Consider the following 17,401-nt stretch of genomic DNA (forward strand, 5'->3'; position numbering starts at 1 on the left):
ACGCACAGCCAGCCTTATGTACAACCAACCATGACTGGAAAACATTTTAAAAATCTAAAATGCAAGCCTTGATTCTGCCATTGTGTACAATGGGACTTGAGCTTCCATGTATGCGTCCTTTCTTGGGAAAGGCACATCTGGCCATAGTGGATCATTCTTTAAGTTACAGAAATCAAGGAACACGAATCAAGAAACATGAAAGGCACTGAAGACTAATTCTACCAAAAGTCAGCCATAGCAGAGCACTTGATGAAGCAACCTGGACACAGCATATGATCTGAGAACACGGAAATACTGGACCACTCTAACAACCAATATGTGAGACTACATAGAAAAGCCATTGAAATCCACAAACAGGTGGACAATTTCAACAGAAAGGAGGAAACCATAAAAATGAACAAAATCTGGCTACCAGTTTTAAATAAATTCTAGAATCAGGACAGTGAATAAAGAACAACACTCAGAAAGCAGGGGAATTCCAGACAGGAAACAATCAGGGCCAGCTAACACCTCCCAACAAAGGTTTTCCCCAGCCGGGAAATAGCCAGGCTTTGAAGCTGCAAGGCCATTCAATGCTAATCAAGCTGGCCAACTGAAACATTCATACTTGCCTCAAACAGACAATGAGTTCTTTCTCACACCCTGAACATTCCACAGATACTTAAACCCCACTTGCCTAGATTCCAACAGACCTCAAACCTCTGAGGATATAGATGTCATAGATGTGGGAGAAACGTCAAGAGAGAATGCTTCTGGAACATGGCCATAAAGACCGGAAAACTCACAGCAACCCAGTGATTCCGGACATGAAAGCCTTCAACAACGTATTTCTGATTTCTTGCTTACAGAACTTATGGCATTTCACTTAAAAACTGTCTTCTAGACCATCTTGAGCTCCAAATCAGACAGGACACAGCTTAGTTTAAAGATATAAATGGTGGAAAGTTATTCTATTGAAACTGGGTCCATTTTGGAGAATGAGAGGACCCAAAAATGTTTACAAGTGCCAACATATAAATGTGATTTCATACAATGGGATCCTAAAGAAGCAAGAAGGTGGTCTTTGAAACAGATCAAGGAAAGGTAAGGCTTTAAGCAAAAGAAAACACACTTGCAGTGTAAGAAAGTCACAGCAAGCACACACACACAGAGAGGCATTAAAAATAGGTCATCTTGCCTTTGGACAAGCGAGAATTTCTGGATGAGGGAGAGAGGCAAAGAGGTGGTGCTTCCTTTGAACTAAAATTAAACCCCTCCCTCACCCACACACAAAAGCCAGAGGCACACCAACCATGAAAAGCTCAAGGGCTCCTGGGAATTGCACAGCGGGCCCATTCAAGCCTATTTTGAAGCGTGTATTACAGTATAAAGATAAGAAAGACCCTGGCCTACAGATTTGCTTTCAAAAGGCTCACAAAAGCCTGGGGGAGGCACTTAAAAGGACCTGGGAAAGGGCTTAGCGGCACTGGGGCAACATATAAAAAATCTCTCCTATAAATAAATATATGCCTGGAGCCTACATGACGTGATCAAGAGAAACGACATTTTAGCTAAAGTAGAAAGTTCCAAACACTTGCACTTTTATTGGGAGATCCATTCCTGCTGGGGGGGAAAAACCCTCTATGTCTATGAGAATATGTGGCTCTTTCACCTTCTGACCTTCCAATGAACGTTCCACATGACTCCATTTTCTGGCTGGTCACTAACCAGTCACAAAAGCTTCTCTTTTCCCTCTCTTCCTTTTATGACACGGCTTCTGCAAACAATAAAATCCACACACCAGCTTGTTTAAACTCTCCACCAAGTTATGAAAGAGAAAAATGGAAGCTAGGCAAAACGGCAGCAGAGAAACAGTCAGGCCGCAAATCTATCCAGGCAGACATTCACCCTTCACCTGTTTAATGAAGTTTGTGGCAGAAAAATGAAATTTCTGGGGTGCAACAAGTACCTTCACATTAAATAGTACACAATGACACAGGAACAGACACTTTCAAACCAGGAACAGAATGCTATCATTGCTGTAGTTAGTAAGACTTTGCTGTATAGCCATCTATGCAGTGGTTGGGCAAAAGAACAACCTTGGCTGACTAGTGCTACCCCGTGTTTCCCCGAAAATAAGACAGTGTCTTATATTATTTTTTGCTCCCAAAGATGTGCTAGGTCTTATTTTCAGGGGATGTCTTATTTTTCCATGAAGAAGAATTCACATTTATTGTTGAACAAAAACATGAACATTTATTATATGCTGTACAGTAGTTGTCATCACAAACCAACATAACCAAACCAGATAAATTGTGACTCCTGTCAATAATTTCTTGTTACTATCATTATTTCCATGTACAACTGGTATGTACATTTACCAATCTTGCATGCTCTGGTGTTTTGTTTGGCGGGTGCCGAGCATGCTTCCAAACAAAAACTTTGCTAGGACTTACTTTCGGGGGAGGTCTTATATTTACCAATCCAGCAAAACCACTGCTAGGTCTTTTTTTGGGGGGATGTCATATTTTCGGGGAAACAGGGTATTACATGCATCACACTCACAATCCACTATATCTGAAAATTTCCACCAATGCTATCTTCTTAAAAAGAACTGCTGTTATAGGTTTGGGAATGAGGACAGGAACCGTGGCCCCCGTTTTGTGCACAGACTGACTACAAATAGCAACGGTTGCTATTCCACATCTCCTCTCCTATTCTCTGTTTAATGGATCTGCCTTCTGCTGACACTCTTAATTTATAAAGGCTGACAAGCAGGCCAAGCCAAAGATTGATATCACTTACATGAGGACAACATCATATAGGGGAGCAGACATGCAGCTCTGGGTAGCAACAGGAATGTCAACAAAAGCCGTGAAATCAAAATAGAATTGGTGAGCCACGGAAATCCCATCCACTGTAACTGGCTAAATAACAAGATATGCACCCTCATACACTCTGACCAGCAGTAAGAATAAGAATATAGTAAATGAATCCATTTTCTACAAGGTGGGCCTCCTTCACCACTTCTGCTTTTAGCCTATTCCCTTGAGCAGGCCATGAAGTGCAACCACAAAGTGGTTGAAGAGATGCAAAACAGAAGCAACATGGAATGTTATTAATCAAGAACAGAGAGATGAATGAGTTGGTTGTCTCAGCTGGCAGATGCAATGAGGCTGGCCTTATGCCCCTTAAACTATCCATCTGCCTTTAAATGGGATAGCAAATGCTAGCTCCTCACCAGTATTGAAGAAACAGTCAACTGCTAGCTCTTTTACTTTTGTCACATTCAAGTTAATTTATACTCCAAGTCAGCTGATGAGAATCAAAAGGCATTTGGTTTACATCCTGTGGACTCCTTAGGATATCATGGCTGAATTTGCTTTCATATAATGAAAGAGCACAACCAGACTTCCTTCCTCATAACCCTTACAAGACAAGAGAATCACTGTGAAAGATGCCCTTGGATGTATGTTACTCTGGAAATGATTTATCTGATCTCTATGGCTGGCCAACACAGAATCCTGAGTATCAAGGCTTCAAGTCAAACCATTTCTATCAAGTTAATAGGTAGGTTCTTTCTAATGTTAAACAGCTTGACTTGAGGCAACCTAATCTACGTGGACAGCATTGGCTTCGCTGTATACCGATTCCTTGCCTCGGGGCAATACGTTTGACATGGAGATATGAGAAAATACAAATAGGTTACAGGCATACAGTGCTCACAGTATATCATCTTTCACATGGTAGACAAGACATTTGAGGGTACACATTTAGCGATCAAACTAGCTGTGCCCGGCCACGCGTTGCTGTGGCGTTGTCTGGTGGTGTTGGTGAGAACTTGTTGAGGTAGTGATGGTATTGCATGTCTGTTGTATGGTTGTCTTTATGTTTAGTATGCATTTGGTTGTTTGTGTATTGTGAAAGTGGTGAGGGTAGAGGGGGTCTATGTCCCTGTGTAGTACTGTATAGTATTTATACGTTGTGTGGAAGGGCCTTGAGTCTACACTGCCATATAATCCAGTTAAAATCTGATAATCTGTATTTTATAGGCAGTGTGGAAGAGGCCTGAGGCCTAACTGTGCCTGTCCCCTGGGCTGAGTAGGAGACTCAGTGGGCAGAGCTTAGCTTTCTAACTGGCAGCAATTGGATAAAAAGCAATTATTCCTCTCCCTCTAATTAGGACTTAGTTTTTCTTTTCTTTTTGTTGTATGAACGTAGTGGCATGGATGAGGGGTTGTGTTGCCAAGTTTAGTATTTCTGGGATGTGTAGTTTTGTTGTTTTGTCCTAGGCTGAAATTTTTTCATCCTTTTATATATATAGATGGGAAGACACAGCACATATAGAGTGAAATATTCATCCATGCAGCTACTTGAGTATCTTAATAGAGCTGCAAAGACATCTCAAGAAAATATCCACTTCTCCCTCTGATATGGAATTTACTTTCTGACACTTGAGCAATAATATGTATAAGAGCCCTTCCTCTGAAATCCAAAATATCCAAAATATTAGAAAAGATATGCAAGGGAAGCCTGCCACAGTTCTCCAAACAAGCAACCTGCTTCCAAAAAGATATGCTCCTGAAGACCTCTGAAGTTGGACCTTCTTACCTCAGTTTGCTGTGGCAATCTTAATTTGGAGAAAACCGGTTTTACAGCACAATCTTGATGAATACAGCTATACGTATAAATAGGAATGCTCCCTAAAACGCAGCCACTTGCAAAGCTACAGCAAACCTTGGAAGGCAGTTATTCTCAGCTTGCCACTTCTATGGCAACAGCCTTGAGTCTTTTCATTGAGAAAACCATCAAATTGAAGGTGCATCTATTTTCACAAGGTAGTAGCATGGATTAAAATATTTTAGGTATCCCAGGCTGCCACCCTTCATTAATTACACTGGTGAGAGAAAACAAACAAACAAAAACAGCCAACACTTAATATCACAACTGACATAATCCACAACTACTCTATGCAGCACAAAATATCCCAGGGATATTTCTTTTAGTAACTGGACTTTCAAGTGAATTCTTTGTTTGAAGGAGGCTGAGAATCACAGTTATTCCCACCCCACTTAGGTTTCTACAACTAGGATGCACACTACTCCAGTCTAATAATTTAATTACAAAGGAAAGAGGCAACTAGGAAGAGAATCGCAGCAAGGGCCCACATTAACTGCTCATTTGTCAACAGAATACACATGTTTATTTGATATTTCGAAGAGCCCAATGTGGAAATTAGCACTCCTGTTTGCAAACCAACCCGTGCATGTATTGTGTGTTAGCTATAATTAGTTTCCATCACAGTGGCACTAACAGCAACTTGAAGCACTATGGTTAACCCCAGCCACCTGCTTTAGAGAATTCCATGACTTTACCAGGCGGCCTTTCCAGCCGCCGAATTTACCACTGTAGATGCCCCTTGGCAGCAGCATAGGCTCACCATTTGTCAATGTGAATGGAATTTCATTGTCTATAGGACAAAGTCCTTTGGGCTTTCTTGCCTGTTATGTTGGCATAGAACAATCTCTTTAGCGCACTGGATGGACTTGTTTAGCATTGTTCAGATACGTAAGTCCAATGAAGGAACAGCGTGAGCTTTAACACAAAGCAGAATGAGGTAGTTGACTCAAGAAGCAGATTTTGAGTGTCAATGGAGAACAAATTTCTATTTCTATTTAATTTCTATTCTTACTGCTGGGGATTAAGAGGTGATTTTGGGATGTTCTAAATAGCTGGTTTTGAGCACTAGGCACCTTTACTTGAATAGTGTGTGTACATATTATTTTCTGCTCTCCTTTAGACTGAAAAATATTGCAGGCAGAGAAGTAAAAGGGAGCATGTTACTACATTCAATACATTTAAAGGTCTTTTTTTCTTTTTTTAAATATATTTTTATTGAAGTTTTATTTATTATTTATTTATTTACATCACTTTTACCCCGCCTTTCTCTCCGAGGAGACTCAAAGCGGCTTTTTAAAAAAATATTTTTATTGAAGTTTTACCTTATAAGATAGAGTAAATTAATATCAAAAGAGTGAGAACATTTGATTGTATAGAAAGTAGGAAAACTGCGATTAAAAAAGGATCAAAAAGGGAGAGAAAAACCAAAAACCAAAAACAAAGCTAAAGTATGTATGTACCCTGTTTCCCCTAAAATAAGACATGCCCAAAAAATAAGACCGAGTGGAGGTTTTACTGAATGGCTAAATATAAGGCCTCCCCTGAAAGTAAGGCCTAGCAAAGTTTTTGTTTGGAAGCATGCCCACCAAACAGAACACCAGATCAGTAAATGTATGTACCATAGATTGTAGTACATGGAAATATTAGTAGTTACAAGAAATTCTTGATAGGATTCACAGTTTGTCTGGTTATGCTGGTTTATGATGACAACTACTGTACAGTATATAATAAATGTTCATTTTTTGTCCAACAATAAATGTGAATTTTTCTTCATGGAAAAATAAGACATCCCCTGAAAATAAGACCTAGAGCATCTTTGGGAGCAAAAATTAATATAAGACACTGTCTTATTTTCGGGGAAACACGGTGTGTGTGTGTGTGTGTGTATATATACACACACACACACACACACACACACACACACACACATACACCTGAACAAATGGCGATATAAACATGCAAGAGTACTTGGTAAAGAAACACACCAAAAAGCAAAAAAAACATTAGCACTGGCTTTAAACACTTCGAGTAAAATCGCTAGGTTAGAAGCAGCTGACATTGGTAATGTTCTAACAAAGAACTGCCAAAAACTGTTAAAGTTAAACTAAACAGTCATTGTTATTCCAGTACCACAGTTGGAAAATATAATAATAATAATAATAATAATAATAATAATAATAATAATAATAGTCAGGATTTCCAAGCAGTATGTCATCATTTGGTTAACAGAGAGATATGATAACAGAGAGTTAACAGAGCATTTATGATAAGTCAATATTTCATTAAGGCTAGTAATAAATCATGTTCTTACTCCTAGAATAGTATATTTTTGCTTTTTAGTACATTAAAAATACATTAAAAAGTAAAAGGGAGCATGCTACTACATTCAATACATTTAAAGGTCTTTTTAAAACTACAGCCATCAGCTTCAGTAACTTCACAACACAGATCCATCATCTGTCTCCCATAGCATTGTTCTGTTTAAGAGTATTTGACTATACATTGCTAAGTCAAAGGGGGTGTTTTGTGTGACCTGTCCTTGAAAAGCATTAATAACCTTGGTTTGGCGATAGGAACAGGTAAAGTTTTTCCTGTGACATTAAATCCAATTGTGTCCGACTCTAGGGGTTGGTGCTCATCTCCATTTCTAAGCCAAAGAGCCGGCGTTGTCCGTAGACTCCTCCAAGGTCATGAGGCCGGCATGACTGCATGGAGCACCGTTACCTTCCCACCGGAGCAGTACCTATTGATGTACTCACATTGGCATGTTTTCAAACTGCTAGGTTGGCAGAAGCTGGATCTACCAGCGGGCGCTCACCTCGCTTCCTAGATTCGAACCTGCGACCTTTCAGTCAGCAAGTTCAGCAGCTAAGCGTTTTAACACACTGTGCTGCCAGGGGCTCCAAAGTGGCAATAGGATTGAGAATTCAGATAAAAGATAGCAGCGCCTTGTCTACCAGCTCAGGTGAAATACTAGCTGTTTGGTTCCTTCCTTCCTTCCTTCCTTACTTCCTTCCTATATTTTTTTACCATTCCAGCTGCCTTCCAAAGAGGAAGAGATGGACAAGACAACAATCTGGCTCCTCCCCTTCCTGACCTGTTTCCACTTGAACTGGTCATTAAAAGAATAAGGATACAAATGTGAAGAAATGCTGCCGACATTTGCTTGTTTCCCTCCTACTAGCCCATTCCAAGCCTGTGGGCATAAACTGGCTTGTTTTCCCATATACCATTTGTATTAATTTGATCTATACCTTATCTTCCTCCCAAGAAAGAGGCTCAATGTGGCTTACAATATAAAAAAAACAAACAAGTACAACTAAAGTATAAAATGGCTGCAAGCAGAAAAGATTTGAAACACAAGTTTGAAAAACCATGCCAGTAAAAAAAAAAACATACCACCCACTTCTTCCCATGCTAAGCAAATTCAGTTGCCAAGGAAAAAAAATATATTTGCCTGCCAGCAGAAAGACAAAAACAACGTATGGCTGCTTTGTAGATTTCAGGCTCTTTGTAAGTGATAAACAGTGAATGTAATGATGTGGAACATCAGGTTGAATAGGTTAACTAGGCAAATAATAGGTTAGAAAGGCAAAGTTTCTGACATATTCAAATTTCAAAATTGCTTTTGGGTTGCTAGGAGTTTTCCAGGTTGTATGGCCATGTTCCAGAAGCATTCTCTTCTGACGTTTCACTCACATCTATGGCAGGCATCCTCAGAGATTGTGAGGTTTGCTGGAAATGAGGCAAGTGGGGTTTATATATCCAGGGTGGGAGAAAGAACTCTTGTCTGTTTGAGACAAGTGTGAATGTTGCCATGGTCCATCTTGATTAGCCTTCATGGCCTTGCAGCTTCAAAGCTTGGCTGCTTCCTGCCTGGGGGAATCCTTTGTTGGGAGGTGTTAGCTGGCCCTGATTGTTTCTTGTCTGAAATTTCCGTTTTTTGGGTGTTGCTTATTATTTACTGTCCTGATTCTAGAATTTTTTAAATACTGGTATCCAGATTCTGTTCATTTTCATGGTTTCCTCCTTTCTGTTGAAATTGTCCACATGCTTGTGGATTTCAATGGCTTCTCAGTGTAGCCTGACATGGTGGTGGATAGAGTGGTCCAGCATTACTGTGTTCTTAAATAATATGCTGTGTCCAGGTTGGTTGCTATTATCTTGCTTAATTTTGCAACTGATCTACCATATCTTCTATTTCTGTACAAGAGTGGGCCCTCCAAGACTACCGTGTTTTCCCAAAAATAAGACAGTGTCTTATATTAATTTTTGCTCCTAAAGATGTGCTAGGTCTTATTTTCAGGGGATGTCTTATTTTTCCATGAAGAAAAATTCACATTTATTGTTGAACAAAAAATGAACATTTATTATATACTGTACAGTAGTTGTCATCACAAACCAACATAACCAGACAAACTTTGAATCCTATCATGAATTTCTTGTTACTACCATTATTTCCATGTACAACTGGTATGTACATTTACCAATTCTGCTTGCTCTGGTGTTCTGTTTCGCAGGCGCTGGGCATGCTTCCAAACAAAAATGTTGCTAGGTCTTACTTTTAGGAGAGGTCTTATATTTAGCAATTCAGCAAAACTTCTACTAGGTCTCATTTTTCAGGGATGTCTTATTTTCGGGGAAACAGGGTAGTAGTAAAATACACACAAACACAGAGCCATATCAATGGATTCTGCATCTACAATTCATCCATCCACAACCTGAAAGGTAATCTTTACAGGTCATCTCATTGAGGAACCTTGAGATCAGAAAGCCTTCAGGGCAGGACAGGTTAATTTCCTGCCTTAAACACAGTTCAGCACTACTATAACCCTTCCTCAACTAGCTCACCAGAGCCCCAGTGTCTGATAATACCACCTTTTCTATTGAAAGCAAATATCTATAAACGAAATACTCATAAAACGTTCTGGACAGTAATCCTTAAACTATCTTTCCTAAATGGCCAAAAATATGCTCTCCCTTGAATCTGTTTCCCAACCATCTTAAGTAAACAGTAGACACGGTGCAAGACGTGCACACCAAGCCATTTCCAGCCACTAAATTATGCAGAGTTTGATTTAAATTTTTAATCAAGCTGCCTCACTCTTGCGTAAGGAAGTGCCCTGGATTCTTAAGGAAGCCCTGCTTTTTGCTCAAGGAAAAAGAAAACACGGATCAGCAAGCTGAACCAGAACGCAGCCCTGTCTGAAAAATGGCCATACCCCTTAATTGGTTTAATCCAGCTTTCAGTTTGGGGAGAAGATAATGTTTTAACAGCTTTTGAAGACATAACCTAGTGAAAACAACCTACATTTAAATCCTTCTTCAAACAGGAGGTCAGTATGAGATTCACCACATATATGTCTCTCAGTATGGATAATGGAAGTGCTGGCCTATTTGACAGCACTATAACAAGACCTTTAATATATACTTCTTGCCTATTAAAACTGTACGAGTATATTTTCCATAAAACCTGCATGTGTACATGGGTAAGTACAATATAATAGGCCAGGAAAAGAAACATGCTGAACTGTAACACAAAATGTCCTTCACTGTTTTAACTCCTAGCTATGGTTAATGGGAGTTAGTGTTTAACAACATCTGCAAAGGGAAAGACATGCTCACAACTTTACAACATTTAAGTTGACTTAACTCTTATGTGTTGTTTTGAACTACCATGAAGTCAAATCAAGTCCCACGATCAAAGAAAGACTAGAAAGATACAGGTACTCCCTGTGGGGAAACCAGGTTCAAATGTTCGATAAATATGATAGTCACCAGTATACTGCATCCGAGATTCCAGGAGGTAATTCTTTTTAATATTAAGTACAGATTACGCTGAAGACAAGGAGTATTAGACAAATCACATAACTTTTGAATATTCACAACAGATCTAAAAATGCCAAATCACATTCTATATTGAGAGAAAGGAAGGCAACACTGTGTTGTCTAAGACTTTCATGACGGGAATCACTGGGTTGCTGTGAATTTTCCAGGCTGTCTGGCCATGTTCCAGAAGCATTCTCTCCTGACATTTCACCCACATCTATGGCAGGCATCCTCAGAGGTTGTGAGGTCTGTTGGAAACTAGACAAGTGTGTTTTATATATCTATGGAATGTTCAGGGTGGGAGAAAGAACTCTTGTCTGTTTGAGACAAGTGTGAATGTTGCAATTTCCCACCTTGGTTAGCATTGAATAGCCTTGCAGCTTCAAAGCCTGGCTGCTTCCTACCTGGGGGAATCCTTTGTTGGGAGCTGTTAACTAGCCCTGATTGTTTCTTGTCTGGAATTCCCCTGCCTTCTGAGTGTTTTTCCAACTTCCCTGTTAAGAATATAAGTATAATATAATGTGCTTCCAGATTTGTTTTATCTACTCGGTCATCTCATCGACATATAAAATTTATAACTACTCATCTGTGTAACTTAGTAGATTTAGTCAGCCTTCAATAAATAGACTTAACTAAAAAAAATAACTAAAAAGTCTTGGATACCTTACAATAATCCAATTAAAATAATCTGTAGGCAGAGCTCATATTACACCAGAACACATGGAGAGAAATGGACATTTGCTTATAATCAAGCTGTCTGGGTATTTTTCAAGTCATCCAAAGGAAAGGGAAATGGAGGGACAGACAGACACACAGGGCTTAGACTGGAATTCATCCAGATTTACTCCATTGCTTTAGGAATTCCAGATCTGTACCAGGAGGGGAGAGCGGGAGGGAGCAGAATGGGAGGAGAAGAAAAGCCAGAAGCTGCTGGAAAAGCTCTCATCCTCAGCTGCTCTCACAGATCCAGTTGCTATAAATACCAACCCTGCAGCTGCCATTTCAGGAGGACAACATGCTCGCCTGTGGCTGTTCAGATGAACTACCAATGAAAGCCAAGGCCCCATTGCCATCTGAACCCATTTCAGCCACATTGGAGGGGTTGGCAAGCAAGAGTCCTCTGGAAATTCTTTGACTGCAACTACCATAAATCCCATTCAATATGCCCAACCATTGGGCTTTTTAAAACTTGGGCATATCTATATCACTTTTCCTCATACAGTTTAACAACAATAACAAGATTTTGATTCAAAGCATTCATTGAAATTACTAAAATAAGTAGATTAGTAATGGGAGCTGTTTTCCAAAGACATTTTTAGAGGACCAAGACTTTCAGAGGACTTTTCAAAGGCAAGGAATATTTGGAAATAGCTTTGCCAGTTCCTTCCTATGAAATATACAGCCCATACATAGAAGAGAGAAGTCCAGTCTTCAATTTCTCATGCTGAAGAGCTTTGCAAACAACCAACAGGACACTAAAGGTTTGCTTTTGAATGTGTGATGAGAGTTCAGCTTTTAAACAGATGAGTATCAGCACAGGATTCAGCTATCACTGCAGCAATTATCCTGGATTTGAAACCCTGTCAGCACACACTATGAGATCAAAACAACTCTGAAGAGCAGCAAACCATTCAAGAATTTGTCTGTTTACAAGGCAGTATGAGCGTGTTTTCTCCAGCTTTGTAAAAACAGAAGAGATCAAGTACATATGGTAAACTATTTAGAATGCAGAAATGAAACATGAAGTGATGTATGCAAGACACGTTCTCATCCCCATAACTTTTTCAGTAGTTCTCGACCTGTGGGTCCCCAGGTGTTTTGGCCTACAATTCCTAGAAATCCTAGCCAGCTGTTAAGATTTCTGGGAGATGAAGGCCAAAACATCTGGGGACACACAGGTTGAGAACCACTGCTTTATCTAGAGAAGCCAGGACAAAGTATATCACTAAGCAACTGCCTCACACAGAAAATGCTACCGAGCATGGATGCCAGACCTTTAATGTCCAAGTTAAGAAATCAACCAAAATTCTATAACTGAAAGGCTTACTAATTACCAAGCAATATTCCTCTTCTTCATAGGAGAGCCATTGGTTCATCTAGGACCAATGCAATGGTCTGCAGGGACTAGTCAATAATAAAATAATAAAATAAAAACACACACAATAATTTCCCACCAAAATCATGAATTGACAATATGGCCGCCAATCTCATGGACCTTCTTGACTCTGCCACTAATGGATCAACAGGACAATAAGGCCGCCGTTTTCCAAAATTCCAATCATGTTTTAGGATCTTTTCGTTCTGTTCCCTTTCTGACCTGCATCGATTTTTGCACCAAAAACAAAAAAAACCAAACTGGGCAGTTTCAGTTTCTGATATTTCACTCCTATGCACACTAAGGTAACAAACTGTTGTTTGGTTGCTGACGGATGTTACTATTTATTGTTATAATGTTATTGTTTTTATTCTGTATGCATTCTGAATTGCATTTTTATATAATTTACATTTTAATTGTGTTGCTGGGCCTTGCCCCACGTGAACCGTCCCGAGTCCCCTAGGGGAGATGGAGGCAGGATACAAAAATAAAGTTGTTGTTATAATTATTATTATTATTAGTCAGCCCTCTCTGTTGGGTTTTAATCACAGGCCTCTCCTGCCCCTTTTTAAAAGATGCAAAGAACGAACATTACAAAATAACTGTTAATTTCCAGTTTCCCAACACATATTCACAACTCTTTCCTCAATAGGTAGAAAACCCCAATTTATAAATCAGATCACTAATGATGTGTGTGGGTTCACATGCACATACACATAGTACAACATAATTGAGAGTCATTTCTCACAAGATAAAGTCTGTAGTGACTATCATTCATTCAGACTTTTAATGAAGCCTTTTTTATCATGTATACACACTCTTAAAAGCCAAAAGACCCAGGACTGCTTGTTTCCTGCTGGCATCAAAGGGTGCTCACCAATGCGTCCAGAAGACAGGAGCTGAATTCAAAACGATCTTGACAGACTAGAGAGATGGGCCGAAACTAACAAAATTAAGTTCAACAGGGACAAATGCAAGGTACTTCACTTTGGCAGAAAAAATGGAATGCAAAGAATGGGGAACGCTTGGCTCGACAGCAGTACGTGTGAAAAAGATCTTAGAGTCCTTGTGGACAACAAGTTAAACATGAGCCAACAATGTGATGCGGCAGCTAAGGAAGCCAACAGGATTCTTGCCTGCATAAATAGCATCTAGATCCAGGGAAGTTATGCTACCCCTCTATTCTATTCTGCCTTGGTCAGACCACACCTGGAATACTGTGTCCAATTCTGGGCACCACAATGGAAGGGAGATGTTGACAAGCTGGAAAGCGTCCAGAGGAGGGCAACTAAAATGATTAAGGGTCTGGAGAACAAGCCCTATGAGGAGAGGCTTAAAGAACTGGGCATGTTTAGCCTGCAGAAGAGAAGGCTGAGAGGAGACATGATAGCCATGTACAAATACATGAGGGGAAGTCATAGGGAGGAGGGAGCAGGCTTGTTTTCTGCTGCCCTAGAGACTAGGACGCGGATCAATGGCTTCAAACTACAGGAAAGGAGATTCCATCTGAACATCAGGAAGAACTTCCTCACTGTGAGGGCTGTTCGGCAGTGGAACTCTCTGCCCTGGAGTGCGGTGGAGGCTCCTTCTTTGGAGGCTTTTAAACAGAGGCTGGATGGCCATCTGTCGGGGGTGCTTTGAATGCGATTTCCTGCTTCTTAGCAGGGGGTTGGAGGTCTCTTCCAACTCTACTATTCTATGATTCTATGTGCTGAAGACAGCAAGTCATAACTAAGGCTCGAAGCGGAGGAGGCATTCAGGTGAAGGAACCTTCCCACTTCTGTTAAGTTCGCCAAGCTATCAAAGCACTCCAAACTATTGGCTTCATCCAAGTAGGAAGATGAAACCTTGCTATTTGAAGCAATGTACTTGTGGGGATTGCTGGCTTGGGCAGGACTAAATTAGAACTTTCCCTTCCTCCCGCTGCCTGCCTCGTAGGACTGGAGGGAACAAGGAGCAGCTGCAGTCCCAAAGTGTCCCCTGCTGTTTCTGGCAACTCTGACCCTCAGCAAAATTGAAATACTGTAAGTCTCCAATGGGTGGGGGGGGGGGGGGACTTCCCTATCACCAGTGAGCCAAAACCAACCTCACGTAAGCAGGATAGGAAAGGCAAAAAGCTATTAACCATTGCTGTTAATATATCCCATGTAATGTCAGCATTATTAGCTAAGAAGAGGAAGAATCATGACATTAACTGTACTGATACTAGCATTTTTGCTGGTTATTACTGTCCATATTGTCAATTACGTTACTGGGTTGCTGTGCATTTTCCGGGCTGTATGGCCATGTTCTAGAAGCATTCTCTCCTGATGTTTCACCCACATCTGTGGCAGGCATCCTCAGAGATTGTGAAGTATATTGGAAAACTAAGCAAGGGAGGTCTTCCAAAATACCTCACAACCTCTGAGGATGGCTGCCACAGATGTGGGCGAAACGTCAGGAGAGAATGCTTCTGGAACAAGGCCAGACGGCCCAGAAAATGCACAACAACCAGTTATTCTGGCCATGAAAGCCTTCAACAACACATTGAACTATGTTACTGCAGTTTGTGTGACACAATTCTGTTAGAAGACAGGATAAAAACATATTGTCTTGCACTTGCTAGTACAGTAGAGTCTCACTTATCCTACGTTCTGGATTATCCAACGCATTTTTGTAGTCGATGTTATCTATAAATCATGATATTTTGGTGCTAAATTTGTAAATACAGTAATTACTACATAGCATTATTTCATATTGAACTACTTTTTCTGTCAAATTTGTTGTATAACATGATGTTTTGGTGCTTAATTTGTAAAATCATAACCTAATTTGGTTTTTAATAGGCTTCTCCTTAATCTCTCCTTATTATCCAACATATTCGCTTATCCAATGTTCTGCCGGCCCGTTTATGTTGGATAAGTGAGACTCTACTGTACTAAGTCTATCATTTATAAGAGGAGAAGAAGAAATGACAACAGAGTGAATCTACACAATACACCATACAATAGATGGAAGTTTTTTTAGTTTTAATTATTATTATTATGTCGTCTTTTTTTCTTTGCCTTTGGTTGTTTTTTGTGTATCTCACTTTATGCTTGTTCTTCTTTTCCTTTTTCCCCGATTCACTTCCCAGCCCTTTTGTTATGTATGTCACAATTGGGATAAATGTTGAATTCAATAAAAATTATTTTTTAAAAAATAAGAGAGAGGGTCTTCTTGGTGGCTGCTCCCAGACTTTGGATTTTCCCTTCTAAGCCTCGCAGGATGACTCTGTCCTTGTTCTCACCAGGACAAGTTAAAACATTCTTATGTAATCAGGATTTAGCAACTGAACGAAATGGGCTTTGAACCATTGTATCGCTTATTATGGTTGAAAGTAAGCTGGCATTCCAACTCCAAAAGTGCTTGTAGCCTTTCCAGAGTTCAGGAAGCCCATCCTCCTAAACCGCAATCTGTTAACGGTAGCATCTGTGCCCATGATAGTGACAGATGGGGTCGTTCCGCTGCTTAAGCAATGAGATAAAGGAATTTGGGATCCCTGAAATCTCATTGCTAAAGCCATTGAAAATGGAAATTGTGTATTAAAAATGCAAAACAGCAGATACTTTAAAACAAACAGCCAGCTACAATGTGGCAAAAAACTGAAGAAATGTTGATGGGTGACCTTTGTAGGAATGACTCTAGACCAAGAATGGGCAAACTTCGGTCCTCGAGGTGTTTTGGACTTCAACTCCCACAATTCCTAACAGCCAGTAGGCTGAAGTCCAAAACACCTGGAGGACTGAAGTTTGTCCATGCCTGCTCTAGACCAAAGTTATGAGGATCAGGCTTGTTGTGTGTTTTCTGGTCTCTATGGCCATGTTCCAGAAGCATTCTCTCCTGGCGTTTCACTCACATCTATGGCAGGCATCCTCAGAGGTTGTGAGGATCCCTTTCTGGTGTTATTGGGAGATAAAGTGGGAATGGTTTCCCCACAGTTAGAAGAAATAACTCCCTGCAGGAAAAGGATAAACCATGTTTTACTAGCTCAGATACAAAAAATGGGGACAGCAACCATAGAATTATAGGGTTGGAAGAAACCTTGTGGGCCATTCAATCCAACCCCCTACCAAGAAAAAGGAAAATCGCATTCAAAGCACCCCCAACAGATGGCCATCCAACCAAAGCATCAAACTGTTATCAATAGATGGTTTTTGCAAAACGGTGCTGCAACAAAATCCTCAGGAACAAAGATTAATTAAATGTAGTCATCATCTGCAAAAACAACCTAAAAATACTAATTCTTCCAACCCTGCCAACCGTTCGCAAGAACTGCCTCTGGGCAATCCAGATGAGCCTCGATCCTCTTTTCTAGCTGTAATGAGCTACTTATGGTTTCAGAAAGTTCAGGAGCAGGCAAAGCAGTTTGAAAATACCTTAGCTCTGCCTGTTTATAGGTGCAAATTTATTGTTAGTGATTTTTTTTCTTTTTATAATCCATCTTCTCCTAGAGGTTTGGAAAATTTCTGGCCCTTACAGCCCAAAATTAACTTTCCCTAGATCTGTCCCAGCTCCCATTTCTAGAATCTTTGTCATGTAGGAGCTTATCTCCATGTAACATCTGCAATTGGCTCTGACCGCCCCATGAGCAGCCTCGGACGGCTGCCAACATACCAGCTTCGTAATGCAGTCAGGACATGTGACTTCAGCCGGACTGCAGGATTTCAGTTCTATCACACACACAAAATCTGATCAGAAAAATGAAAGCAGGCAGAACCCCATGCACTGGAAAACGACAGCCTCTGTGCAACCCAATAGTCATGGAAGTTGAAACATGTGAAGAGATAAAAGCCAGAT

The 17,401-nt window shown here is 40.3% G+C and overlaps 1 protein-coding gene across 11 annotated transcripts in view; it reads right to left on the reverse strand.

Annotated features, from left to right (window-relative positions):
- The window catches only part of kif1b (kinesin family member 1B), a 172,125-nt gene that overhangs the window by 141,986 nt on the left and 12,738 nt on the right, over positions 1-17,401 (reverse strand). The window lies entirely within an intron of this gene.

This window comes from Anolis carolinensis, unplaced genomic scaffold (genome assembly GCF_035594765.1).
Source record: "Anolis carolinensis isolate JA03-04 unplaced genomic scaffold, rAnoCar3.1.pri scaffold_15, whole genome shotgun sequence".
In the NCBI taxonomy this organism is placed as follows: Eukaryota; Metazoa; Chordata; class Lepidosauria; order Squamata; family Dactyloidae; genus Anolis; species Anolis carolinensis.